The 27,893-nt window shown below is 39.1% G+C and overlaps 1 protein-coding gene across 1 annotated transcript in view; it reads left to right on the top strand.

The window, feature by feature from the left end:
- Positions 1–27,893, top strand: part of afg3l2 (AFG3-like AAA ATPase 2) — a 90,112-nt gene that overhangs the window by 29,910 nt on the left and 32,309 nt on the right. The window lies entirely within an intron of this gene.

The following is a 27,893-nucleotide window of genomic DNA, read 5'->3' as shown; positions in this document are numbered from 1 at the left end:
TTTGATTACAGAAAAAGTACATCCAAAACGGTCGACATGTATACATGAATAAAGTTTTCTGGTGCTGCCTAAAAAGTTAGATATATGTTTAACATAACTAGTTTTACTTGAATAAAGTTGACCATAAAATTCAAAAATAGGGCGGCATGGTGGCGCAGTGGTAGCGCTGCTGCCTCGCAGTTAGGAGACCCGGGTTTGCTTCCCAGGTCCTCCCTGCATGGAGTTTGCATGTTCTCCCCGTGTCTGCGTGGGTTTCCTCCGGGCACTCCGGTTTCCTCCCACAGTCCAAAGACATGCAGGTTAGGTGTATTGGAGATTCTAAATTGGCCCTAGTGTGTGCTTGGTGCGTGTGTTTGTGTCTTTGGGTGGGTTGGCACCCTGCCCGGGATTGGTTCCTGCCTTATGCCCTGTGTTGGCTGGGATTGGCTCCAGCAGACCCCGTGACCCTGTGTTCGGATTCAGCGGGTTGGAAAATGGATGGATAAAATTCAAAAATAAATTTTGAAATATCTTCAGGGTTCTGAGTTTCAATCCTATCTATTCTTAGTATATTTATCGATAGCAATTCACCATTTTTCTATTCTAAATGATAAAAATATTAGATTTGCCTTTCTCTAGCCATATCCTCTTTGATCTTATGAAGGCACCTTTAGCCCATTCCTCATACATATTATCTACAGTAGATCTAATTGCAATTTCATTTATTAAATTTATCATTTTCATCAACACTATTTTTATAAAACATAGAAATTATTTCCTCAGTAATTTCCATTGCTTTCATATTTTTAATTTTAACAATTTCCTCCCCCTTCTTACAGCAAGCTGTCTAATTTCAAACTTCATTAATTCCACACAGTTACAAATTGTTTGGTTCAAGCATGCTCATCTCCACTGTGATAGAATAGTCTTCCTAACCCCTGTCTTAAAAACAGTGTCCTCCAATAGTTTATTATTAAATTTCCAGTAGCTTTTATTAACATTATTTAGCATACCAATTTCTACAGTAAATCCAAAGCAAGATGTATAGCTTTATGATCGGTTAATGGCGAAGGTTCGATAGACAGACTTTTAACTTTTTCAATTATGACATCAGAGATTAACCAATAATCAATTCTGGATTGTTTACAAAGATCGTTAATGCACCATGTAAACTGTTTGAGACCAGGGTGGAGTGTTCTCCATATACCACAGGCTCCAAATTCTTTGCATATTTCTTGTGAAATAAGACTAGATGATGAACAATTACGTCTGTATATTATTTAATCATAGACAGAATTAAAATCCCCACTTAAAATGATTTTAATATTTTGAAAGATTTGTGTGATTCATGTAATTTCACTTGCAAATACCTGAATAGTGCTCTTATTAGTACTTTTAATATTAGATGCATAAATATTCCCTAATAAAAAGGTCATTATTCAGGCTCACTATAAGAATACTCCATCTACCTAAATGATCACAGTATGACTGAATCATTTTCCCCTTGAAATTTCCTCTCAATATTGCAACCGCTGCAGTGCGATTACTACCATAAGATAACCAGATATCATTACTCCATTGCTGCTTCAAAAAATTAAAGTCAGAGTCGCATACATGTGTCTCGTGAAGAAAATAAGTGTGTATTAATTTTTTACAATATAAAAAATAAGCTTAATGTTTTAGTGTATTGTGAATACCCATTACATGAATTGAGCATAAAGAGAATAACATGAAAAAACAAACAAGTAATAATATCATACCTTAGTAACTAGTAAGAATATATAACACAAGAGGCTACCCAGCCATGTAATCCAACAAAATCTACATTGGTAGAATACTGTCACTTCAGAAAAAAAAATAAGTGTGTTATATAATTTAAGCTTTACCCTGTATTTTCAAAAAGATAATTTTACAATTTTTATCTCTATACTAATAAAAGGCAAAGCCCTCACTCACTCACTCACTGACTGACTCACTCACTCACTCATCACTAATTCTCCAACTTCCCGTGTGGGTGGAAGGCTGAAATTTGGCAGGTTCATTCCTTACAGCTTCCTTACAAAAGTTGGGCAGGTTTTATATCGAAATTCTACGCGTAATGGTCATAACTGGAAGCAGTTTTTCTCCATTTACTGTAATGGAGATGAGCTTCAACGCCGTGGGCGGAGTTTCGTGTGACATCATCACGCCTTCACGTAATCACGCAGTACATAGAAAACCAGGAAGACCTCCAAAAAGCGCTGAAGAAAACATGCATTATATAATTGAGAAGGCAGCGAAACAATAAGAAGCGAGCGAGTGACATATACAAACCATATTCATGAGTTCTGCTACTTGAAACAAAGCACGATGTAAACCTACCCTTTAAATTAAGTTCATAGACAGGCTGCGCTGGCGTTTGTAATTTAGTGCCTGCCCATATAAGGCCGTCCGTCAGCGGCAATCCAATAGCAAACTCCCACTAAATATTCACGGGTGAAGGACTGTGCTTATGGAGAGGAAGATGAGATGGTCAGGTGGTGTTTGACACAAACTCAGCGAAACTGCGAGAGAAAGTTTTAAGTGCCAGGACTAAGGTAACATTAAATACAGCCATGGACATAGCACGAGATGGCACCAGCACAGCTGGGAACCTTCGATGCATGTACACCGAGTGGCTCACGTGAACTGGCGCAGTGCACAGATAAAAGCAACAGTTCCAAAGAGCTGAACAAAACCGAATTACACAATTGAAAAGGCAGCAAAAATATGAAGCGTTGATACATACAAGCATATTCATAAATCCAACTACTGCGGAAACAAAGCACACGTGGAAAAAGTCAATGTCCGCTAAAGGAAGACAGTGTAAAAAACCCGTGCATGCAGTGTGTCAGGTCTCAGATAAAGAAGAAGACGAGCTGTTTATTGATGCAGTAAGAAACGAATCGATGAATGAAACCTGTCATCTTTACAACGATTGACAAACACGGAATGTAACTTGAACACAACACATCCTACAAATACGAACCTGATTGAAAGAAATAATGATAATCAAATCCTTGATGACAGCAACACTCAGTAACACTCACAAAACAAATACTGTATATTGACAGTCATGTTACGTTATTTTTAAAATGTTCCCTTTTCTTTTCTAGCTTTTTAACACACTACTTCTCGCTGCACGCTGGTATATATATATATATATATATATATCCCGATCTACATACTCGAATAATGGATACTTTATTCGCCATCAATGATTGTTTTGGTAAAGCCATACTCAGTGTATTCATTAGATGAACGGTAAAAAGTAAGAGCGAGGGGAGGATGACTTATTGAGGCATGCAGGCTGTAGTGTGCGTCAACTCTATCTGAATTGCGCGATCACATTTGAAAAAATATATCTTTTCAAGTTCTATTTAGTCCATATGTGTCAAACTCAAGGGCGCGGGCCACATCCGCCCGGCGTGTAATTATATCCGCCCGCAGATCATTTTATATACTGTATTATTGTTATTAATGGCCGGGTATATGAAGCGCTGGTAACACAATAAACTACAGATCCCATAATGCAGCGCTTCAGCTGCCTTGCCGAACACTTACCGCGTTAATCAAGTCTAGCTTATGATGCTGCAAGTTATTGCGAAGCTAGCTCACACGATGCTGAAGAGAAAAGTTGATTCTGAAAATAGAGCCTTTAAAAACCGATGGGAGGCTGAGTATATGTTTACTGAACCCGTGTGTCTCATTTGTGGAGCTAATGTGGCTGTAATTACAGAATTTAATCTAAGACGGCACTATGAGACAAAACATCAGGGAGTTCTGTGTTGTGGAGATTCTCAGGATGGATTGCAGGTGCTCATCAGTGAGGCTGAAAGACCTGAATGCAATGCAGAAGATACAGAAAGCAGAAGAATTAAATAAGAATCTGACACTTCAGCGGACGTTTTACCCGTGCACAATCACAAAGTGATTTCAAGTGAAGTTGCTTTTATGGGAGACACAAATGCACCAGTGCAACTTTCCCTGTTGCCAAGTAATGTTAAACCAAGTCGTCACTACGGTGTTCCCAAATACGCACTTTGCTGATAAACCGAGCGCACTGAGTTTGCACGGCGCTTTGGTGACTTTGAAGAACAAAAAAAGTCCGTCTACATGCGGCTCGAACCTTGTGCATGTTTGGTAGCACATATCTGTGTGAGAAGCTCTTCTCAGTGATAAAGAATAACAAAACAGCACACAGGAGTCGCCTCACTGATGAGCACCTGCAATCCATCCTGAGAATCTCCACAACACAGAACCTCACACCAAACAGAAACGAACCTGTTGCCAAAAAGATGCCAGGCGTCCAGCTCTAAAATGACATATGAGCAAAGACAACTTAATGATTTGATTTGTTATTGCTGAAAGGAACACATTTTATTTATATTTCCAGGTTTTGTTATGCAGCATGTTCATATTTGAATTTGTATAATTTTGAAAGGATATATTTTTATGGAGAGCAAAATCTTTTGGGATATTTAAAATCTAAGTTTATTTTTTATATAAATTTACATAAGAGTAAAGAAATTTGAATGTTTGTTCTTTTAAGTTATTTAAGGTTTGAGTTGATTTATTCACGAATAATATTCCTGTCTGTTTTTACCATTCCTACCAAAGATATTTCTGTCGACTAAATAAAAATTCCTTCTATTTAAAATTTAAATAGAACTTGAACAAATACGATAGTTCATAATATCCACGCAGACTTGCGTAAGAGCGGAGTTATCCGTTTTAACAAGCAGCGTATTGCACTGATCTGAAATAGCTGTGTGTGTATATATGTAGATATGTATGTAGATATATATATATGTGTATATATGTGTATATGTATAGATATGTATATATATATGTTTATGTGTGTGTGTGTGTAAATATATATATATATATATATATATATATATATATATATATATATATATATATATATATATATATATATATATATATATATGACAGCAACACTCATCACTCACAACAGTGACAAAACAATTACATTGACAATCATGTTACGTTATTTTCAAAATGTTTCCTTTTCTTTTTCATTGCTTCTTTAACACACTACTTCTCCGCTGCGAAGCGCGGGTATTTTGCTAGTTGTAAGAATAAACTGACAACTACATAATAACCTGAGCAACATGTGAAGTGTTTTAAATATTTATTATAGGATTTTTCTAATATACTAAATAATACATTGTGACTTACAACACCAAGAAAGAGAAATGGGTCTTTCTTTTTTCCTTTTGCCTTTCCTTCACTTCCCTACCCTTTTTTTCTTTCAGCTGCAAGATGAATGCCACATCCCTAAACTGTATAAATGCTTATTAATTTACCATAAATATAAGCTTTTGGACCAATAAATCTCACTTTCTTCCCTTCTTTTCTAGCTGATTTGACAAAAGGCCATAATTTTAGACATAAATCTTTGTCCATCTTCTTTTCCCAAATGAGCGTACAATTCTTAGCTTCCTTCCAAATACTGTCTCTAGTTGATCTGCTGCCGAATCTAATAATGATCAGTTGCAGATTAATATGTAAATTGCCGCTAAAGCTCTTTACCTTTCCTACACGATGTCTATTTCCACATGCATATTTTGCTTAACTTCAGGAAAAATAGCACTACAGATTTCAGTTACTTCCTTTTTAATATTCTCTGATGCTTGTTCTGGTACATCATAAAACTGCAGATTCCATCTACGATTACTGCTCCAGGGGCTTCATGTATTAAAGGTGAGTACACACAAAAATGTTGCATATGCTCATTTCCATGTTCACTTCAAGATGCATAAAAACTAAACTTGGCATAAAGCTACACACATTATCATAGCAGTCTCACACTATGCAAATGAATTTTTCTCCTTGGTTTTGCAATCTGGTGGCACCCAGCTTCAAAGCAGTGCTACTGTTTCTTTGGTCTCCCTTTCTTTTTTAGATTCAAATCCATGACTTGGGTTTTATCAAATACACCAAAATTAATTGCATATTGTTTACATATTTAAGGCACTTCATTGTAATCATTCTGTAACAATAAAATGGTGCATGGAATGGCCAAAGTATACCAAATAATATAGCTTCTTTAGCATTATTACTCTCAGTGCACCAAAGAGAGCATTTTAACCTGTTTATTGTATTTGTGTGTGGTATCACAGCTGCACAGGTTGTATGGAGAGTGCAGAGGATCAGAACTTACAGCAAAGGATACAGCTTCCAGCCCCGGAGGACATTTATAGATCATGCTGCCTCAGGAAAGCCACCAGCATTTGTATGGATTCCACTCATCCATGCTACAGTCTATTTGAACTTTCCCCATATAGTAAAGCAAATGCTTCAGAGCCTTTCCTGTACGGACCTCAAGGATCAAAAATAGTTTAATCCCAGGAGCTATAAATGCACTCAATCAGTCCATCAAGTGCTCCCAGTAGAACTGTTTGTACTTATAATTTCAATTATCTTACTCTAAACTTGCACTACAACTGTAATATTGCACAACCTTAGCCACTTTATGAACCATTTGCACTGTCTGAACTATACATACATGTATATTGTACTTATGCTTTCATGTGATTATTATTATTATTATTTATTTTATAGGAAAATAGGTTTGTGGAGGAGGTGCATATTGAAACTCATTATACCATAAAATGACAATAAAGAAATTCAATTAAATTCAGTAGAAGACAGTGTATATTTACAGATGATGATGACTGGCTTTTCAGTTGATTTAGATTTCCAAGAGCTATCCTCTTGGACTTGTCTGCTGTTAGAATACTGGGATGTATGTTTGATATCATTTTTATGATGAAATGCATTAAAGGATGTATATTACATTTCACATATAAATTATTAACTTAATTTAAATACTTAATACTGTTAATTGCCTCATGCTGTATGTTTGCTAGACCTGGTGCAACCCTGGATGGATGGAATAATTAAACATGTATAACAAAGATTTTTCAATGTTCCTTAAACATTTTGAAGAATCGGCACTCGAAGCTTATATATGATTTTACATTTATTACTTATTCTGTGGCGATTGGTGAAGTGGAGAAAGAAAATGGAAGGACAGGAATTGGTGGTTGGTATATTTGACAGACACAGTACTGATGCAATAAATTATTCCATGCAGGGTTACACACATCCCAGAAAGCATCTTGTGGGAGGCAGAAACAATCCCTAGACAGGGTGCCAGCTCATCACTACAACTGTGTCACTGTGCCTCCATATGTTTAATACATGCTTTAAGGCATTTCTTCATGAAAATGATATCAAGTATACATCTTAGTATTCTAAAATGTTCAGAGAACTGTAATATCATAATTGCAATGTTTGGCGATCACAGTCTGCACACTCCTATTGGCATAAGACAAAGCCCATTTAAGAAGCACGTAGCAATTAATAAATGGGTTGGGGGACACTTAAAATACAAAGAATTTAACATACTAGTTTTGTTGCGATGGGATTTAAGAAACTCTAGTAAATTAAACATCGATTTTAAGATGAAGTTTACAATGTTCTACTTTAATGACAAAATAAACTACTACATTAAAATCGACATTTCAAGATTTAAAGTTGATATTTCAAATTTTATCTTGATACTAGCAAAATACCTGCGCTTCGCAGCGGCGAAGTACTGCCTTAAAATTTTTATTAAGAAGAAAATTAAACCTTTTTAAACTGAGGGAAAATATACCAATAATTATTTGTTAAGGACCTGTTTGTATACCACATTGTGAGTTCGGCCCTCCAGTTGTAATATGACCAAGCTGTGCACTGAGCTTACTCTTAAGCATGCAAGTACAGTTGGCCATGTGAACAGTAATCTTGTTTCAAATCTCCCAGCTTGGATTGCTGCTGTCATAATCGTTTTGAGTTTCATGGTTTGTTTCAATTACGACAGTATTTGTAGGACTTGTGTTGAAGAGACATTCGGCATCTGTCAAGCGTTGTAAGTATACAACCGGTTTCATCAATAACTTCACATCCAGCTTTTGAGAGTTTAAACATTCATAAACATCAAAGTGTCCACTACTGAAATCGTCACCTGTGAATCTAAGATGTTTATGAGGCATTGGCGGTTGTCGAAAGGTGTAAAATATTTGGCCATTTTGGTACACTTGAAAGCGACAACCGAACAATTCAGCGGCAGCCATCAACTCACATGCAGATGCATAGGTGAAGGGCTTAAGCATTTCACACTTATAGTGCTCCTGTGTAGTATAATTATCTCCTGTACCGTCATCAGTCCACACCTTGAACCTGTCCCAGTCATTCAATACATAAGACACAATGTTCCTCCGGATATCAAGAGTGAGCCTGATATGGCCGTGCAATATGTAACACAGAGAATGGAAAAGATAGGTGCCATCTCTGGGAATGGAAACCACTCGGTAAGTGACAGTTCTTTGATCGATGGTGATCACCTCGATAGACATGTTAATGGGGGTACGGTTGAAATGATAAAGGAAATGGGTACCTGAACAATGTAAAGTAAGTCTAAAATACCTACACAATAACTATAATCGTAATAAATGAACAATAAAACAGCGGAGAAGCCGTGGATTAAATAAAAAGGCTGTAGTTATTAGCAGGGAGACGTGAATCCCGTGGCGAAGCAAGGAAGGGAATGTAGAGACTGGAGCGATGGACGGCCTTATATAGGCAGGCAGCCAACAACGTGGGAGGCGTTGGGATGGGGGACCCAACGACGCCTAACACGGTGACCGAGCTGCAGGCTATGGACGTATATATGTACGTAAGTAGGATTCAGATAGCGTTGGGAACCCGCATACCAAATTTCTTGAAGATGGGCCCATAAGTAACAAAGACCGTTGAAAAATTCAATATGGCGGCCGACAGTGGCATCATACCACCAAGATAAGTACGTACCTTGGTTTCGATTAGTGCAGGGAAGCCGCCTACCAAATTTCGTGAAGATGGGGCCATAAATAAGAAAGTTCAACATTGCGGACGTTGTCAACCGTTATGACCGTTACGCGTAGAATTTCGAAATGAAACCTGCTTAACTTTTGTAAGTAAGCTGTAAGGAATAAGCCTGCCAAATTTCAGCCTTCTACCTACACGGGCAGTTGGAGAATTAGTGACATTGGAAAGTTCAATATGGCGGCCGACAGTGGCGTCATACCATCGAAATAAGTACGTACATCGGTTTCGGTTAGCACAGGGAATCCGCCTACCAAATTTCATGAAGATGTGGCCATAAATAAGAAAGTTCGAACGTTATCGATCGTTATGACCATTACGTGTAGAATTTCGATATGAAACCTGCTTAACTTTTGTAATTAAGCTGTAAGGAATGAGCCTGCCAAATTTCAGCCTTCTACCTACATGGGAAGTTGGAGAATTAGTGATGAGTGAGTCAGTCAGTGAGTGAGTGAGTGAGTCAGTGAGGGCTTTGCCTTTTATTAGTATAGATAGATCTTTTTTCTTCACTGTGTCTCTTTTTTTTTGTTTATATGACACTCAAACACTCGCCATTTCATCAACTTTGACATCTGACCACTTATTTTTTATTTCACACACTGTGTGACTTTCTGAAATTGAACTTTTCAATTTCCTTATGATGCTCATACCACTGCCTAAGCCACCACTAAAACATGACTTATGGACAAAAACAGAAATGTGCGTATGCACAACAAAATTCAGATGCATAAAACTGTGCATTAAGTTCTATGCGCTTCCCCTTTATAAATCCCAATCCCTGTGAGTTTGATTACAATGCACATGCCTACAGCCCCACCCTGACTTCTTCCAGAATTTCACATATTTGAATATCAGTATAAATAGCCCCTACCGTTTAGTGTTTTGTTAAAAGACAATGATAAAAGCACGTATAAAAAAGTAGATTTTCATCGAATGCAAAGTTTGCACAAAGAACATCTGTATGGCAGGGTGATGAGAAAGAAGCCCTTTCTGCACTCACACCACAAACAGAGTCACTTGTTGAATGCAAATGCCCATTTAGACAAGCCAGATTCATTCTGGAACAAAGTGCTTTGGACTGATGAGCCAAAAATTGAGTTATTTGGTCATAACAAAAAGCGCTTTTCATGGGGGAAGAAGAACACTGCATTCCAAGAAAAACACCTGCTACCTGCTGTCAAATTTGGTGGAGGTCCCATCATGCTGTGGAGCTGTGTGGCTAGTTCAGGGACTAAGGCCCTTGTTAAAGTCGAGGGTCGGATGAATTCAACCCAATGTCAACACATTTTTCAGGATAATGTTTAAGCATCAGTCACAAAGTTGAAGTTATGCAGGGGTTGGATATTCCAACAAGACAATGACCCAAAACACAGTTAGAAATCTACAAAGGCATTCGTGCAGAGGCTGTCTATGCTCGGCAGCCATCAAATTTAACTGAACTGGACAGATTTTTTATGGAAGAATGGTCAAAAGTACCTCCATCCAGAATCCAGACACTCATCAAAGACTATATGAGGCGTCTAGAGGCTGCTATATTTGCAATAGGAGGCTCAACTAAGTATTGATGTAATATCTCTGTTGGGTTGCCCAAATTTATGTACCTCTCTAATTTTGTTATGATTCATATTGCATACTTTCTGTTAATCCAATAAACTTTATGTTACTGCTGAAATACTACTGTTTCCATAAGGCATGTCATATATTAGAAAGAAGATGCTACTTTAAAAGCTCAGCCAATGATAAAAAAAAATCCAAAGAATTAAGAGGGGTTCCCAAAATTTTTCATATGACTGTAAATAAACTGCTCAAAAAAATTAAAGAAACACTTTGAAAACACATCAGATTTCAATGGTAAAAAAATCATGCTGGATATCTATACTGATATGGACTAGGTAATGTATTAAGAATGAAAGGATGCCACATCATTTGATGGAAATGAAAATTATCAACCTACAAAAGGCTGAATTCGAAGACACCCTGAAAATCAAAGTGAAAAAATGATGCGGCAGGCTAGTCCATTTTGCCAAAATTTCATTGCAGCAACTCAAAATCGTACTCAGTAGTTTGTATGACCCCCACGTGCTTGTATGCATGCCTGAACACATCGGGGCATGCTCCTAATGAGATGACAGATGGTGTCCTGGGGGATCTCCACCCAGATCTGGACCAGGGCATCACTGAGCTCCTGGGCAGTCTGAGGTGCAACCTGGCACCGTCGGAAGGGCCGAAACATAATGTCCCAGAGGTGTTCCATTAGATTTAGGTCAAGAGAGTGTGGGGGCCAGTCAATGGTATCAATTCCTTCAGGATCTGCCTATATACTCTCGCCAAATGATGCCGGGCATTGTTGTGCACCAGGAGGAACCCAGGACCCACTGCACCAACATAGGGTCTGACAATGGGTCCAAGGATTTCATCCCAATATCTAATAGCAGTTAAGGTGCCATTGTTTAGCCTGTAGAGGTCTGTGTGTCCCTCCATGGATATGCCTCCCTAGACCATCACTGACCCACCACCAAACTGGTCATGCTGAACGATGTTACAGACAGCATAACATTCTCCAATGCTTCTCCAGACCCCTTCATGTCCTTCACATGTGCTCAGGGTGTACCTGCTCTCATCTGTGAAAAGCACAGGGCGCCAGTGGTGGACCTGCCAATTCTGGTATTCTATGGCAAATACCAATCAAGCTCCACGGTACCTGGCAGTGACCACAGGACCCATTAGAGGACATTGGGCCCTCAGGCCACCCTCATGAAGTCTGTTTCTGATTGTTTGGCCAGAGACATTTACACCAGTGGCCTGCTGGAGGTCATTTTGTAGGGCTCTGGCAGTGATCATCCTGTTCCTCCTTGCCCTATGGAGTAGATTCCTATCCTGCTGATGGGTTAAGGACCTTTTGTGATCCTGTCCAGCTCTCCTAGAATAACTGCCTGTCTCCTGGAATTTCCTCCATGCCCTTATTGATGTGCCATCCTGGATAAGTTGGACTACCTGTGCAACCTTTGTAGGCTCCAGGTATCGCCTCATGCTACTAGTAGTGACACTGACTGTAGCCAAGTGAAATACTAGTGAAAAAACAGCCAGAAAAGAGGAGGAGGGAAAAATGTCAGTGGCCTCCACCTGTTAAACCATTTCTGTATTGGGGGTTGTCTCATTGTTGCCCCTCTAGTGCACCTGTTGTTAATTTCATTAATAAGAAAGCAGCTGAAACTGATTTACCACCATTTCTGCTACTTAACTGACCAGACCAACATCCCAGAAGTTTCACTGACTTGATGCTATACTCTGATTAGAAAGTGTTCCTGGTATGTTAAACATACCATTTATTTATTCAATACAAAATCTATGAAAAAGTGTATTTCCTTTTTTTAAGTTATACAAATGAAAATGTATTAATATGGATGAATAAAACCATCTACATTAGATAAGGAGTCTGCACAAAAACAACGCTGATGTTTTATGTTGATTAGACATGTAAGAAAGAATTTCACTGCACTCTGTCCACATAGTGCTAATCATAAACTGAAATATTTCATGCTGTTTTCGCTCTGCTTGGTTACTAGAAAATATTTTATTTTATGGTTGTTATATTCAGTTCAACTTTATTGTCTTAAAAGGGAGGTTTGGTTTCCCAGAGGGTTTTACAGAGACACCACAACGTAACATTAAAAACACATCACAAAAAACAAACTTATTATAAATACAATAAATACAGCAACAAGCACTTACTGTAACAAATTAGATCAAACATATCACATATAAAAATGAAATTGACATTTAGATATGACTAATGTTTGATTCAGGTGATAACAGTTCACTGGCTTAATTTATGTCTATAGATGTAAAGTTGAAAGTTTGTGTAAGATTAATAGCCGTTGGAATAAAGGAGTGTTTGAACATGTAGCTTTATACTCTTGATTCCGTCATACGCTGACCTGATTGTAACAACTGAAAACGGATTAAAGAACCATAACAAGTGAACAGTCACAGTTAATACTGGCATAACAGGGACGTATCATAATGTCGTGCAACACAGCGATACATTATTTTCTTTTGTTAATGCCTTAACACAAATGCCAATTTTATAAGTAATAATTAATATCTAAAGATATTTTAAACAACTAAAATTTGTCCATCAAGGGAAATTACAGCAATAGATCAAAATGGAAAGGAGACTGTATATAACTCATTGCGTAACTGGAAAAATATAAAGACTTCATATTTTTATATATACATACACATACACAGTACCTGCCAAATAATACAAAGAGTACACGACGCATATTTCGCCCTTATTGGAGCTCATCGTGTGTACGAACGGGGAACCCTCTGACGTCAGTCCACGGAGGCTGGTTCATTTACTTCGCAGTGTGAAGATCGGAGAATTACATCCATAGGTCTGACCGCGATTTTTATTTTTCTCATGTGTAAAGTTGCTGCTCAAGTAATGTGGAACAGAAACTAATATACAGTCCTGTCAGTTGTGAATTGGCATGCACAGTTCAGATCGGGTCGTGCATTAAAGTGTATTTTTTAAATTAAGTACAAATGGAGTGTGTCACTATCCGGTCCCCGTTGCCGGCCCGTTCAGCCGTTCGTGCGAGCGTTCGTATTGAAAAGCTACGTCTTCGCCCACTTACTTATGTTTAACGCATGCGTGAATACTTTACGGCACATTAGGCTTTCAATTCGCGTGCGCATGCTGATTTTTTATATATATTTTAGGTTATTCATGAATTACATTTGTGAATAAAGAATTCCCTTAAAATATGGAGAACATTCAATACACACTTAAGTTTCATATCCCCCATTAGAATCCCAAAGATGACATCACTTCTAGTAGAATGACAAAGTGAGAGAATTTTTGGCTGCAGCCAACTGAATAAATCATTCCAAAATGTATTACTATAATGGCACGAGAAAAAACAGATGGTCCGATCGGTAGTGATAAGAGGTAATCACACACCGACGAAGATGCCTGCCTGTCGCACCTATATGACGTAAACAGTTGCGCCAGCCTGCTGAAGAAGACCGACGTATTCTGTTATTGGACGTGCGTAATGACCTCAAAGAACGTGTAGACGTGCCTACAAGCATGGAATAATGCTCCCTCAAATCTAAACTATTTTTTTCTGATTTGTGACGGGGGCTTTGTATGCCTGGAAAATCTAATGGCTCACTGTTATCTTCAGCTCTGTAGGGGCTGTCGCAGCCTGTACCGGAGCTTGTTGTCTCCTTCTGCTTGCAGAGCATGCCCTCTAAGATTGGTGAGTTTATTTGATATAATGTGTGATCAGTATTTATATTTTATAAAAGAAAACGGGATAGGGGGTTGGTGTTCTGTTGTTGACTAGCTAGGGGCAACCAGCGAGCGATAAAGTGAGTACCTCTTATGGCAAAAGCTTCAGTGTCCTATAAGGTCTGTGACATTGTTACTTTCGTAATGCAGTAAATGGTTTTATGCGATAAAAATGCAACTGCTGCGTTTCAAATTCTCGAAACAGAATCGACCATGGATTTCTACTGAGCTGATCTGTGATAACATGAATAATTGCATTCGTCAGCTGACTGCTTCCTTGTCAGATTCTAGCAATATGTAAAGGTGAAATGTTTAGCAGGCCTTAACCTACTTCACATCGCTGTTCGAACAGTAAAAGGAACAATTTTAATTTTTGATCACTAAGTGGATATAATTTGTGTAGAAAAGTAGTTTGCTGTTGCATCCTCAAACAAATTAGATATACCGGCCACATTGTAATCTCTTAGAAGTGGCCGTGTTTTATCAGATGAATGATGTGGATCAGGTCACTTATAGTTTATAGTGTAAACAGAGCGTAACATCTGTCAAGGTTGAAACAAAAGGTCTTCGGAGGTGATTCATCTTTTTTTTGTGTCAGTCTTCTTAATGCAGATCTTTATACAGTAATTTTATTGTTTATATAATGTTTTTGTTACCTATGAAATGGTAGAAAGTCATGTTATATAAATGATCTGCCACACAACAAAGATTTTCATTTATTGGTGGCACTAAATTGACCTGGTTCTTTGTACCCAATATGACTTGAACAGATTCCAGTTTCTTATGGCTCCTAAATTTGCTTAAGTAGATTTTGTCAGAGGATAGATAAATGCTGTAATTTCAAGCAAATTGATAAATGATAATGCTTTTGCATTTTATTGTGAAATGTTGTAATTAAGCATATTATTCTAATCTAATTTCACAATAAAGTGTGTGTATTTTTAATCTTTTTCTTTTCATAGTAACATGTTAACACAGCACACAAGTATATGTGATTGATGTAAGATGAAGATATCTTGGAGTAATCATAGCATTTTTAAGGCTGCCCTTGGGGGTGGGAGCTGCAGCCTATCCCAGCAAGCATGAGGTGCAAGGAAGGAACAATCCAGTCCATCTCAGGCAAAAACACACACCTACTAGCGCCAATTTATGAGGGGTGTTCAATAATTTATATACCTGAATATGAAAGAAACTAGCAAACATGTTGTAATGAGTCTGGGCATGTAGTGACATGTCTCAAGGTGACTGATGCACAGTTGTGACGCAGTGAGAGTCTAACATTCCAAGAGACAGGATGTCAGGAGAGTCCTTGTGCAAATCGAATAAGCTTCTTCATGACAACACGCTGGTTCACATGTCATGTCAGTCACAGGCAGCCATCCGAGAATGTAGGTTCCAGCAGCTGAACCATCCACCCTACAGTCCTGACCTGGCTCCCTCAGATTATTTCCTTTTCTGAGTTTTGAAGAAATCTCTCTGTGGAAAATGGTTTTCAAGTGGTGAAGACATCAAGGCAGCTCTGACTTCCTGGTTTGAAGGTCAAAGAGAAGATTTTTTTTCAAAGGGGTTAAAGTCATTGCAGGAAAAGTGGAAGAAATGTGTGGAGCTATCCGGGGACTATATTGAAAAATCAAACAACATTTTTATGTAGATACATTATTTAATGTATCTATTGAATGACCCTTGTAGCATCACCAGTCCACCTGACCTGCATGTCTTTGGACTGTGGGAGGAAACCCACGCAGACAGGGGAGAACATACCAACTACACACAGGGAGTACCCAGGATGCGAAGCCTGGTCTCCCTACTGTGAGGCAGCCACACGACCACTGTGCCGCTATTTTAGACTAATATTTTTTCAAAAAAATATATATTCATTTCAGTAATAGTTTTCCTATACGTATATGCTTTCTTCTGTGGGTATTCTTGTTTTCCTTTAACCTCTGAAGTGTATACTGTACAGTGTACACATGACAAAAATGACCCAATAAATGTGCATGGTGGTTTAACTGATGGCTGTACATTATGAATGGCCATGAGTGTACACATTGATGGATCAAAAATCGGAAGTCTACATGACCATCATCATCAAGTCCTTCCATGAGAACCCTAAATACAAAGAGGACTGTTTTCATTTACTGTATGTTAGGTAGAATGCCCAGAGGGGCCTGGGCGGTCTCGTGGCCTGGAACCCCTACAGATCTTATTTTTTTTCTCTCCAGCCGTCTTGAGTTTTTTTTTTTGTTTTTCCTGTCCTCCCTGGCCATCGGACCTTACTCTTATTCTATGTTAATTAGTGTTATTATCTTATTTTAATTCTTACTTTGTCTTTTTTTTCATCATGTAAAGCACTTTAAGCTACATTATTTTATGAAAATGTGCTATATAAATAAATGTTGTTGTTGTTGTCTTCTGTGATTGACTCTGCACTCTGCCCTGTGTAGTTTCCCACCATCATTTGATGCTGCAGGGGTAGGTACTACTTCCCAATAACCTTAGACTGGTTTAAGCCAGTTAGATGAAGGAGAGACGTTTTCCCTCACTCTCTTATTTAATTCTTTACTAGGGAGCTCTGCCCTCTACTCGCTTTGCTCGCCCACCCCCAGGTTTGGTTTACCAGATATACAATTTAAAGAGATTGTTATTCTCATGGGAACTGTTACATATGGATTATTTTCACTTTTACTTTAAAACTTTTGTAAAAAGAATACTTGTCCTTTATTTCCGGACCCGGGCGTGGTTAAATCTCTTTCTCAGGATGTATAACACTGCTCGCGTTGTGAAGGGGGGGGCGGCTGAACACACGCTAAGGAGTTGCAGTCGGATCATCTGCCGGCTTCCTGCTGCTGACAAGCTGCCTGTTTTGCTTGTCGTTGTTTTAAGAGCTGGGAGCACCTGAGGTTTGTCTGCCAAAAGCATTCCAACTACTTGGTTAGATGTCCGTGAACTTGTTTTAAATCTTGTCTCACTGCTTTGTCTCACGTGATGTTAAAGTGTCTCTCGTGGGACATCAAATTGCAATCTCTTGGCACCAAGTCTCATGTTTAAGGTCCCCGCGAGACACTTCATGGCCAATCTCTTTCATCTCACAGGTCTTTAAAGTGTCTTCCGAGAAGATCACGTCTCGTCTCCCTGGTCTCCCTTCCACCAAGATTTTTTTTATAATAGAGAGATGACACACTTCATATTTAGAGGGGATAATAGGAATCAAAACAAGAGGTGCTCTGCATACTCACTGAATAAGCTTCAAACCTAACTTATTATTAGCATGGTAGTTGGATGAATGGCGACAGATTGATAAAGACAATAGTCCTTAGAAGAAGGAAAAGTTGAAGACAGAATGTAAGATGGTTGGATGATTTTTGGGAATAGTCTGCAATGGTTGTCCAAACTGCAGTACACTTGACTCAAGAGAGGAAGTGACCCTGCTCAAGATAGAAGGCCTCTCTACCACTGGCCTTAATGGTACATATGATTATGGGATGTAAAGAAGGATTAGGGTTGCCTAAAAAAAAGTTTTTTTTTGTTTGATTTATTGTTGTTAGCATTTATTATAGACTTGTTTGAACATACCTATAGAATAGCCTGAAGTATTTGCAACATTCCTCATTTTCCTAAATGATCTCCTTAAAAGTCAATGGCCTTGAATCAGTTATAAACAAGGTCATGTATCCACTTGGTGGACTAGTCTGAACCCTGCACTCACAACTACTTCATCAGGAACCTCATTGTCATTCCCAAACCTTTTTCTCAGGGACAGAATTTTTAATGGCTTAAAACGGGTGAACATCTGGAGTAGCAAGATTTTGGCTGCATGATGGATAGGAAGAACAGTCTACCAGTGTATTGTAATTACTTCCCGTGTTTAAAATGCACGTTGCTACACAACAGCATTCTGAGGGGCCAGTAGCACATGTGGTGAAAAACCGTAGTTCTGCCACACTGTAGGAACAAGTGAGATATTTCAAATAAACAACTGTCAATAAGACAAACTAGTGACTTTATAGAGTTGAGGTTACTGATGGGAATCTCAGTTTAATAGGGCAATATTAGGCAATATTAAAAACTTAACATTTGGGGAAAAAAAAATATTGCACTGCTGAGCCATGATGTGCTGTTCTGGATGACTCTCTGATTAATATCGCTGAAGATTGCTACGTCTCCTCCGGTTGGTTCTCCTCTACTTTAGTGAAGGAAGCAGAGATTTTAGTTAAAGGACTATTGGTTGCTCCTTTTCTTACATTAGTGTACCCACAAATCAGATTTTTGCAAAACGCCCACTGTTTGTGTGTTTGAAATTCATTCCCACATTCCCAGGAATGAAACTGCTGTAATTCCCGGAAAACTGGGAATGGTCAAGCTCGCATATATAGCGTGTAAAAGTGCATCACCCCTGAACTAGACACATGTACTTATATGACAGCATGAACTGCTTGTAGATAAGGTTAGTCTTTTATTGGTGTCAACATATTGCAGTAGTTTTATTAAAAATAAGTGTCGGTCGTTCTAAAACCGTTCACATGTGAGATGCCCGTGCACTGTGTCATCCCTGGGAGCCCGAGATTCCCAGGAATGACATGTGGGATTCATCCCAAGGATTCCCTAATAGAAATGTTGTCTGTGCACATGCCTTACATTTCCTGAGACCATGGCATAATTCTGCAGTCTTTGTGGAGTTTGCACATATTTTAAGTGTCTGTGTGAAATTTTTTTTTCTGGGTACATCTACATTCCAAAAATGTGTGTGCCGGTTGATTTGGTCACTTACAACGGTGTGAATTAGTATGCCATGAAGTAAATTAGAACCTTTATGTAGGGTTTCCTGCCTTATAACGCAGTTCTGCTGCCATATCCTTTAACTGCTTGTAACACTTTACTGAATCAAATACATTCAGAAAATGAATACATATAGCTACTTAATAAATTGCACAAACACTCAAAAGGATTAACGTGCATTGTTGCATCATTAAGATTTTCATTAGTTACAACATTTTGCTGTTATATTTGTTTTAATGGAATAAAGAATGGTCAAGTCACAGCATACACCATATTTTGAATCGTTCGTATTAAATATCGACTTCAGTATTCATTTTTGTACCTGGGGCACTTTTACCCCCTCTTCAGCCATTTCATCCTCTGGTAAGGTCTAAGGTCCTTTACATTTTATCTATTTTAACAAGCTGAGTGAGGAGTTTGAGTGTCCTGTATAAAAACCAAGATCCAGGCCTTTAATGACCTCTTGGGCACAGCCATCAGCAGTGTGTCTGTTTGCGGAGGGTGTTGACCTTGCTGAGAGGTTTACTTACCTTGGCAGTGACATTCATGTCTCTGGTGACTGTTCCTGTGAAGTCAGTAGACGGATTGGGAGAGCATGGTGGGTAATGAGGTCACTGGAAAGGGGTGTGTAGCGCTCCCGATATCTATGCAAAAGGACGAAGGTCCAAGTCTTTAGAATCCTGGTGCTTCCTGTCTTGCTATATGGTTGTGAGACATGGACACTATCCAGTGACCTGAGATGAAGACTGGACTTCCTCTGTTACTGTGTCTCTCCAGAAAATCCTTGGGTACCGTTGGTTTGACTTTGTGTTGAATGAGCGGTTGCTCATGGAGACCCAAATGATGCACATTACCTGCATTCTGAGGGAACGTCAGTTACAGCACTATGGCCATGTGGTGCGTTTCCCCGAGGGTGATCTGGCTCGTAAGATCCTCATTGTTGGGGACCCGAGTGGCTGGACCAGGCCAAGAGGTCGCCCACGTAACATCTGGCTGCAGCAGTTAGTGGGTCATTTCCGGAGGACGGGACTGGACCGCTTGTCTGCCTGGGGGTTGCAAACCAGGATCCCGAGTTTCGCCATGTAGTGGGAGCAGCAATGCACTGTACCAGTGCATGCTCCCCAACTTGATTTGACTTGAGTAACCTGATGTGGGGTTATTGGAGTGAACCTTTTTGGGCAGCTCTGAGCATAAACATCTTAACCATGGCACTTTCAAATTTTGTTATGTTTGCTAGAAGTCATATATGTAAAATGATTTTAAACTTATGCCTGAGATATTCAGTAAGATTTTATTCAACCCTTATTACAGTACTGTTTCTGTGAAAAATAATTTTATTCCCACTTAAGCAGGGGGCCGGAGCCTGTAAATTATGAGAAGGATAGGACCCAAGCAAAAAACAGCAATTTATCATGACTAGTAAAAGACCAGGGGCCTCATGTATAAACGGTGTGTACGCACAGAAACGTTGCGTAAGAACTTTTCCACGTTCAAATCGTGATGTATAAAACCTACACTTGGCGTAAATCCACGCACTTTTCCACGGTACCTCATACCTTGTCGTACGCAAGTTCTCCGCTCGGTTTTGCAAACTGGCGGCACCCAGCGTCAAAGCAGTGCTACTGTTCCTGTGTGGTTACACCTTATTTTCCTGACGCGGCTTCATAAATACACTGAAACTAACCGCATATTGTTTATTAGTGTAATGCATCTGATTGTAATTAAGTTGTAACAATATAATGGTAGAGGGAACAGCCATAGTATTCCAAATACCATAACTGCTTTAGCGTTGTTACTCTCACTTCTTCTTCTTCTTCTTCTTCTTTCAGCTCCTCTTGTTAGGAGTTGCCACAGCGGATCATCTTTTTCAATATTTCTCTCACTGCACCACTCAGAGTATTTATATCACTGTATCTGAGTGTGAATCACAGCAGCAGCTGATCGGAAAGGGAATTATCGGTATACAGCTTCAAGGACACGCTGTCTCAGCCACTGCAAAATGTTTTAAAGCCTTTCCTGTACGGACCTCGCGGTTCAGAAACAGAAACGATATCATTTATAAGGTGAAATTCAGCAAAATATGTTTATTAAATTATACAGATAAAACTTTAACTTCATTTAAATAATCTATATTCTTCACTGGGAGTGTCATTAAGGATAGAATAATTAAACATGTACTACGAAGATATTTCAATGTTCTTTAAGCGTTTTGAAGAATCGGCGCTAAGCTTACAGATGGCTTAACTTCTATTACAGAGCTGATTGTATGGCGATCGGTTACTTGGGGAAAGAAAAGCACTGACTGCAGTGACGGCTACGCCAATATATATTGAATATAAAACAGAAAGAGAAAATAACAACACAGCGACAAATTTCGGCAAAAGTTAAATGCTTGTGTCATGAGCAAGTGGCGCCTATCCAGTGTCTGCAGCAGACAAGGCCATCCACTGTGCATAAGCTACCTTACTGACGGGCGGGCGAAGGAGCCACCGATTCTTCCTCTGCCCAGTGCCACCACAAGCCTAGAGCCACCCCTGTTTGTACTGCTGCAATAAATTATTTCATCGAAGTGAAACACATGTTTAATAACGTGCTTTAACTCCTATCATCATGAAAATGATATCACGTATACATCTCAGTATTTTAGTTATTCAGAGAACTGTAATATTACGAATGTAATGGATTCTGTGTCCAGTTGGAGGAAGAGAGCCGGTTTAAAAAGCAAGTAGTGATTCACACACATAGAGCACATAGAAGATCAAATACAAAACAAAGCATTTAACGTGCTACTTTAATTACGATGTGATTTGAGAAACTGGTTAATTAAATGATTTTAAGATGAAGTTTATGATGTTCTACTTTAATGACAAAATAAACTACGTGATTAAAGTGGAAATGTCGAGATTGAAGTTGACATTTCGTGCTTTTTCCTCACTGTGTGCCTTTTTCTCTGTACCCTAATAAGCTTTCATATGACACTCAGACAGTGGGCTTACAACTCGGCTTTTCACGGCGACTTTGATATGTGACTTCTTTTTTATTTCCGGCACTGTGCGATTTGTGAATGTGAGCTTTCAAGTTTCTCCAACACGCTATGTCACTCGATCAACTTCCTTTTGTTGATTATACCACGGTTTATTTGAACAAATAGTATGTTTTTCATTTGCCTCCACTTGGTATTCGCTGAAATTCTTATATTTTCCCCCGTGCTTTTCCCATTGTCTTTTCACAGAAGGCTGCGCTTAAGGCGATTTATATTGATTTGCATATTCAAATAGGCGTAATTCTGGGAGGATTTGGGCGTTACATAATGCGCGCGTGCGGCGTTAGTTTTCACGCTGATCGGGATTTATGTAGCGGAAGAACGTGGAAGTTGGAGTACGCACAGATTCCTGCATCTGGATTTTTCTGTGCGTAAACACATTTCGGCTTTTGTGCTTACGCCATGTTATAGTGCGAGTTCTACGCACGGCGTTATACATGAGGCCCCAGGGGAGATGGCAATCGCCTCCTCTACCCTAAATGCACAGGTGTACATTGAATTTTTGGACACTTTTCACATTCCATCAATCGAAAGTAGGTTTGGTGATAATGAAGTCATTTTTCAAGATGATAATGCATCTTGTCACAGAGCAAAGAATGTTAAAACTTTTCTTCAGGAACGCATATCAGCTTAATGGCATGGACAGCAAACACTCTGGACCTTAATCTGATTGAAAAGTTATGGTGGAAATTGGAAAAAACAATAGTTCATGACAAGGCTCTATCTGATCTCTTATCTGCTATACAAGAAAGCTGGAGCCTATTTGATGAAAAATATTGGTTTTCATCAGTGAACTCCATGCCTCAAAGAATTCAAGCTGTCATAAAAGCCAGAGGAGGTGCAACAAAGTACTAATTGTAATTGTTTGGGTTAATGAGTCCATAATTTTTTCCTCATCGCTGAGTGATTCCATAATATTTTCCACTGCTTGGTCTGAACAAAAATGTGCCATTAATTTCTACAATTTCATTTCATTTTTTGAGATATTTTTTGCAATGCCAGAATATTCATCCTTTAAATAAAATAGTATTGTGTCATATCGTTTTTTTGCATCAATGTCAAGCAGCTGAAAGAACATCCTCAAAGAGTAGTGATTCCATACTTTTTGCCAGGGGTTGCAGCATAAAATAACACTCCACATTCCTATATTAACAAATTCCTATATTAACAAATCCCATGAAATGGAGGAACATTGACTCCACATCTCCCATTAGGGGGTTAACCTCTCAGGGTGAACAATGTGGCATATACAACTTCAAGTCCTCCTGATCATTTTTGCAGAAGACACCTATTGGTTTGCTATTCATCATAATTAGGTTTTTGGGCATTATTGGCTAAAAATAGGGGGATCCCAAAAAACTCGATGTCTTGCGTAACTAGACATCAAGCCCAAATCGAACAGTGTACCACATGTAGGGATTTTCTCATGCTGGTTAGTTAGGAGATGCTGGACCAAAAAAAAAGCTTTCATAAGTAATTCTTATGAGCACAATTTTGCATTAGTACTGTATTCTCAAATTTTGTTTTCGTACCTAATTTAGACCTGACTAATTTCTATGTCTTTTAAACTTCAAAAGTTTTTCCTTCAGGATTATTTTCAGATACAATATGTCCTTTACAGTGTCATACATCTTTAGTTGACAACAGCCACTGATCTATGAATACACCTGCATTGAAATGTGTCATGCTTGGAGCATTGAACAGGTCCTTGTGTTAGTAAAGATGAGATTTATTTTCAATCCAGATTTAGGCCTGAAAATAATAATAATAATAAATGCTCACAGTCTGCAGTGTTTGGGCTGAGAGTAAGAAGTGTTCTCAAAATCTCTAGCAAACCTGTTAGGAGACCAGAGTACATATTGATTAATGGTCAACATCTTATTTTTTTATGAGATTCCTCTTGTGCCCTTTGTATGACTGCATAAGGCAAGATCTGCTTATAATAAATAGCCCTCTGATTTTGAAAGGTTAATGCCCACTTCCTAGAACCGAATACTTGTAAATTTGTGACAGGAGCATTCAAACTATCACATGTGATTAACAAGTTGCTGAATATTTCAGTTTTTTTCAGTGGTAGAAAGCCCTGCCAGCTGAAACGAGTTACCTGCTGTATAAGCGTACATTTTGTTTTCAAGTTGTACCATTCATGAAATGACTCGGCACTCCATCACCATTTCTTAGATCTTGCAGACTGACTAGTATATTAAAGAGTCTGCAGTAATGTTACTGTGCTTTCTCACCTTTTCAATCCTAAAATTAGTTTTGCCTGTAAACAAAGGACCACCTTTATATATGTGGTATTGGGATGCTCTCTGCATACAGTCTGGTACATTCTCTGACTTGGTTGTGATTCTGTCCCCACCCTGCAGTCATTGCTATTTTGTACATTTAACCTCCTTAGTGTTAGACCCAAGGATCACTCAGGCTTTAAAAACAGTACTAAAAGCATTAGTCCTGAGCGTCACTAGGCCAACCGTATAGACGCGTCTCGCGTAAGCGTTAGACTTGAGGATTACTTGGGCTGTAAAAGTGCCAACAGCATTAGCCCCAAGTGTGTTTTTTGGGCAATATATAGGCATGTCTTGAATAAACGACAGGCCCAAGTGTTACCCTGGTACCGGTGCTGACACATCTTCTCCTAGTCTCATAATGGCATCTCATAAGAAATGCCTTTCGTCAGCAGTGATGGTGAATCTGTCTTCATACAGTAAAATGGAAGCGGACAGTGAAGTCGAAAATGATTCTGATGAACCAAAAGTTGCACTCATGGCAATCATACATGTGCAGTGTGCTGTTCAAAAGCTGATCAATCTGGAAGAAAATCCACAAGTAATAGCGTTACTATTGTCCCGACTGTGACGTGGGATTGTGTATTTCACCATGCTTCAAGATATACCACAGAAATTACACATTTTGACAGTGTATATGGTGGTATTATTATTATTATTTGTATTATTATTATAGTTTCTACACTTTTGACTTTGTACTTTTAGTGTTTTGTATGAGTGGACAATAGAGGGCACTGCAGTTCCTCCAACCCAGAACACCAGTGCAGTTCCACAGTCAAAGTTTTCGATAAAAGTGGCTTATTTAAATCCAGTACCTTACTCAGACTCCAGTACCATTCAACAGACTTTCTTCCACAATAAATTCTGTCTGTCCTCCACGCAAGCTTTGTCCATCTTCCATCTGACTCTAGCTCACTTGGATGAGACCAGACAGCTCATTTTATGTCAGGACCCGGGAGTGCTTCCAGTGTCAAGTGACTGCAGTCCGGCAGCACTTTCAGGTCAGGCGGAACGTCCTTTAAGGTGTGCACCTTTCTTATAGCTCCCTTTGGTAGCACCCACACACCCCAATAGGGTTATTCTCTGAGACTACGTTTCCCAAAATGCCACATAGGAGTATGAATTGGAGCTCTGCCAGAGGGAGGCTGCCAGCTACCATTTTGGGGAATAAACATCCCCGAGAGCCAGTCTTTCCTGGTCTTTCCATTTTATCAGAGCCAGGAAAGGTACTCAAAACACATCCGGCCAGGACTCCTGTCCATCCACCTGGAGCTTTCCGTCTGGGAAAGGAACCTTCCACTCTCCTGTTCGGGATGCCCGTCCATCCCATATGGCACTTACACATGTTTTACAGTAGAAAGAGAAGATTTCAGGTGAAATAATATAACACTTTTTTACATGTTTTTCGAGATAAAATATATAGTACTAAAGAGGTTAATATGCTGAAAAGGTATTTTGCATTAATTTTTGTCTTAATGCTCTTGTAATTATGATTACTTTTACTTGTAATTGGTATTAAAGCAGTAGTGGAATGGTTTGCCTTGTCCTCTCATCTTTTTTTTTATTTTCATTTTTTTTAACCCATAATAAAGTATTTGTTTTTACCTTATTTTATGGTAAGCAACAAGAGGATACAATTAACTTTTGTCATTCTTGCCCTCACTGCCTCAGTTGCGTTACATTTAATGCTACTGTTTTGCTTACTTTATAGACTTGCTGCACAGTTTTGCTATATTCCTCTTTAGTACATGTGTGTGCTTGTTAGATGGTAGCTACAGCGTTCTGGTGTTGTATAAGCAATTGTCTTTTAAGAACAACACCCAAATTAAGATCATACATGAATAGTTAGATATTTTGTTTTTATCAAATTGTTTTTGATTAGGAAAGTATTGTATTGACGAAAGATCTGAGAAATCTTATAGTATGCTGGGCTTTGTGATATGTAGTTTGGTTGCCCAGAATTTAAAAACAGGTAGTCCAGTCCATCACAATACACATCTACACTTGCTCAGAAAGGCCAGATTTAAGTCACTAGATAGCTTAACCTGCATATCTTAAATATTATACACTGCTCCAAAAAATTAAGGGAGTACTTAAATTGAAACAAAATATTCAAGTGGAAAATCTTTACTGAGTAGTGCTGTGTAATTTGTTGAGAACAGAATCATGTTACAACTGTCAGTGGAAACTAAAATCACCAACCCATTGAGGGCTGAATTTAACATCACACTGAAAATCAAAGTCAAAAATTGAAATCACAGGCAGATCCAACTTGTGAAAATCTCATCACGGCAATTCATAATGTGACTCAGTAGGATGTATGGCCCCTCACAGGCCTGTATGCACTCACAACAATGTCTAGGCATGCTCCTGATGACATCGCGGATGGTGTCATGGATCAGGGCTTGAGTGAACTCATGGACAGTCTGTGGTGCCACTTGGCAGCATTTGATGCACCGACACATAACGTCCCAGAGGTTTTGTTTCATCATCCAGGAACTGCCTACACAGCCTGGCCACATGAGGCTGGGTGTTGACCTGCACCAGGAAGAACCCAGGGCCCACCGCACCAGTGTAAGGTCTGACAATGGCTCTTAGGATTCCTTTGTGGTACCTAACAGCAGTCATGGTACCAATTACAAAGCACATGCAGTTCTGTGCATCTGTGTGACCCTCCAAGGATATGCCTTCCAGACCATCACTGACCCACTGCCAAACGGGTCATGCTGGATGATGTTGCAGGCTGCATAACTAGCATCACATTCTTTCCAGACTCATTTACGTCTGTCTGCTATCATCTGTGAAGAGTATGGGGTGCCAATGATGGAGCTGCCAATTGTGTATTCTCTGGTGAATGCCAATTGAGCTGCACGGTGATGGGCTGTGAGTACAGTTCCCACTAGAGGGCATTGGGCCGACAATGCCACCCTCATGGAGTCTATTTCTGAAAGTTTGTTCAGAATCATGCACACCAGTAGTCGCACAAAGGAGCAGATACTGGTCCTATTGCTGGGCTGATGCTCATCTAATGCCCTGTCCAGCTCTCCTCCTCTAATGGCCCGTCTCCTGTTATGTCCCCTGTGCTCTTCAGACTGCATTGGGAGACACAGGAAGCCTTGCAAAGGCATATATGAGTATGCCATCCTGCAGGAGCCTGGCTACCTGTACAGCCTGAATCTGCTGCAGGTACCGCCTCATGCTACCAGCAGTAACAAGGACACAAGCAAAATGCAAAACTAGAGTAGAGTACATCAGGAGGGATAAGGAGAGAGCAATTGTCTGTGCCCACCACCTGCAAAACCGTTCCCTTTTTGGAGGTTGTCTTTCTGTTGCCTGCTTCTGTTGTCACTTTCATTTCACCAAAGCAAGTGAACTTGATTCACTATCGCTTATGCTTTCTAACTGGACAGATTGATATCCCTGAAGCTTAATTGACTTAGTGTTTGACTGTAATGATTAAGTGTTCCCTTTTTTGAGTAGTGTATTTATTGAGATATTAAACTGTACAAAGTCATTTTCATTGACTTTAATACATTCACTTTATGCA

This window comes from Polypterus senegalus, chromosome 5 (genome assembly GCF_016835505.1).
Source record: "Polypterus senegalus isolate Bchr_013 chromosome 5, ASM1683550v1, whole genome shotgun sequence".
Lineage (NCBI taxonomy): Eukaryota > Metazoa > Chordata > Cladistia > Polypteriformes > Polypteridae > Polypterus > Polypterus senegalus.
Note: the sequence above shows the minus strand (reverse complement) of the source record. Positions and strands in the feature narration are given on the sequence as shown.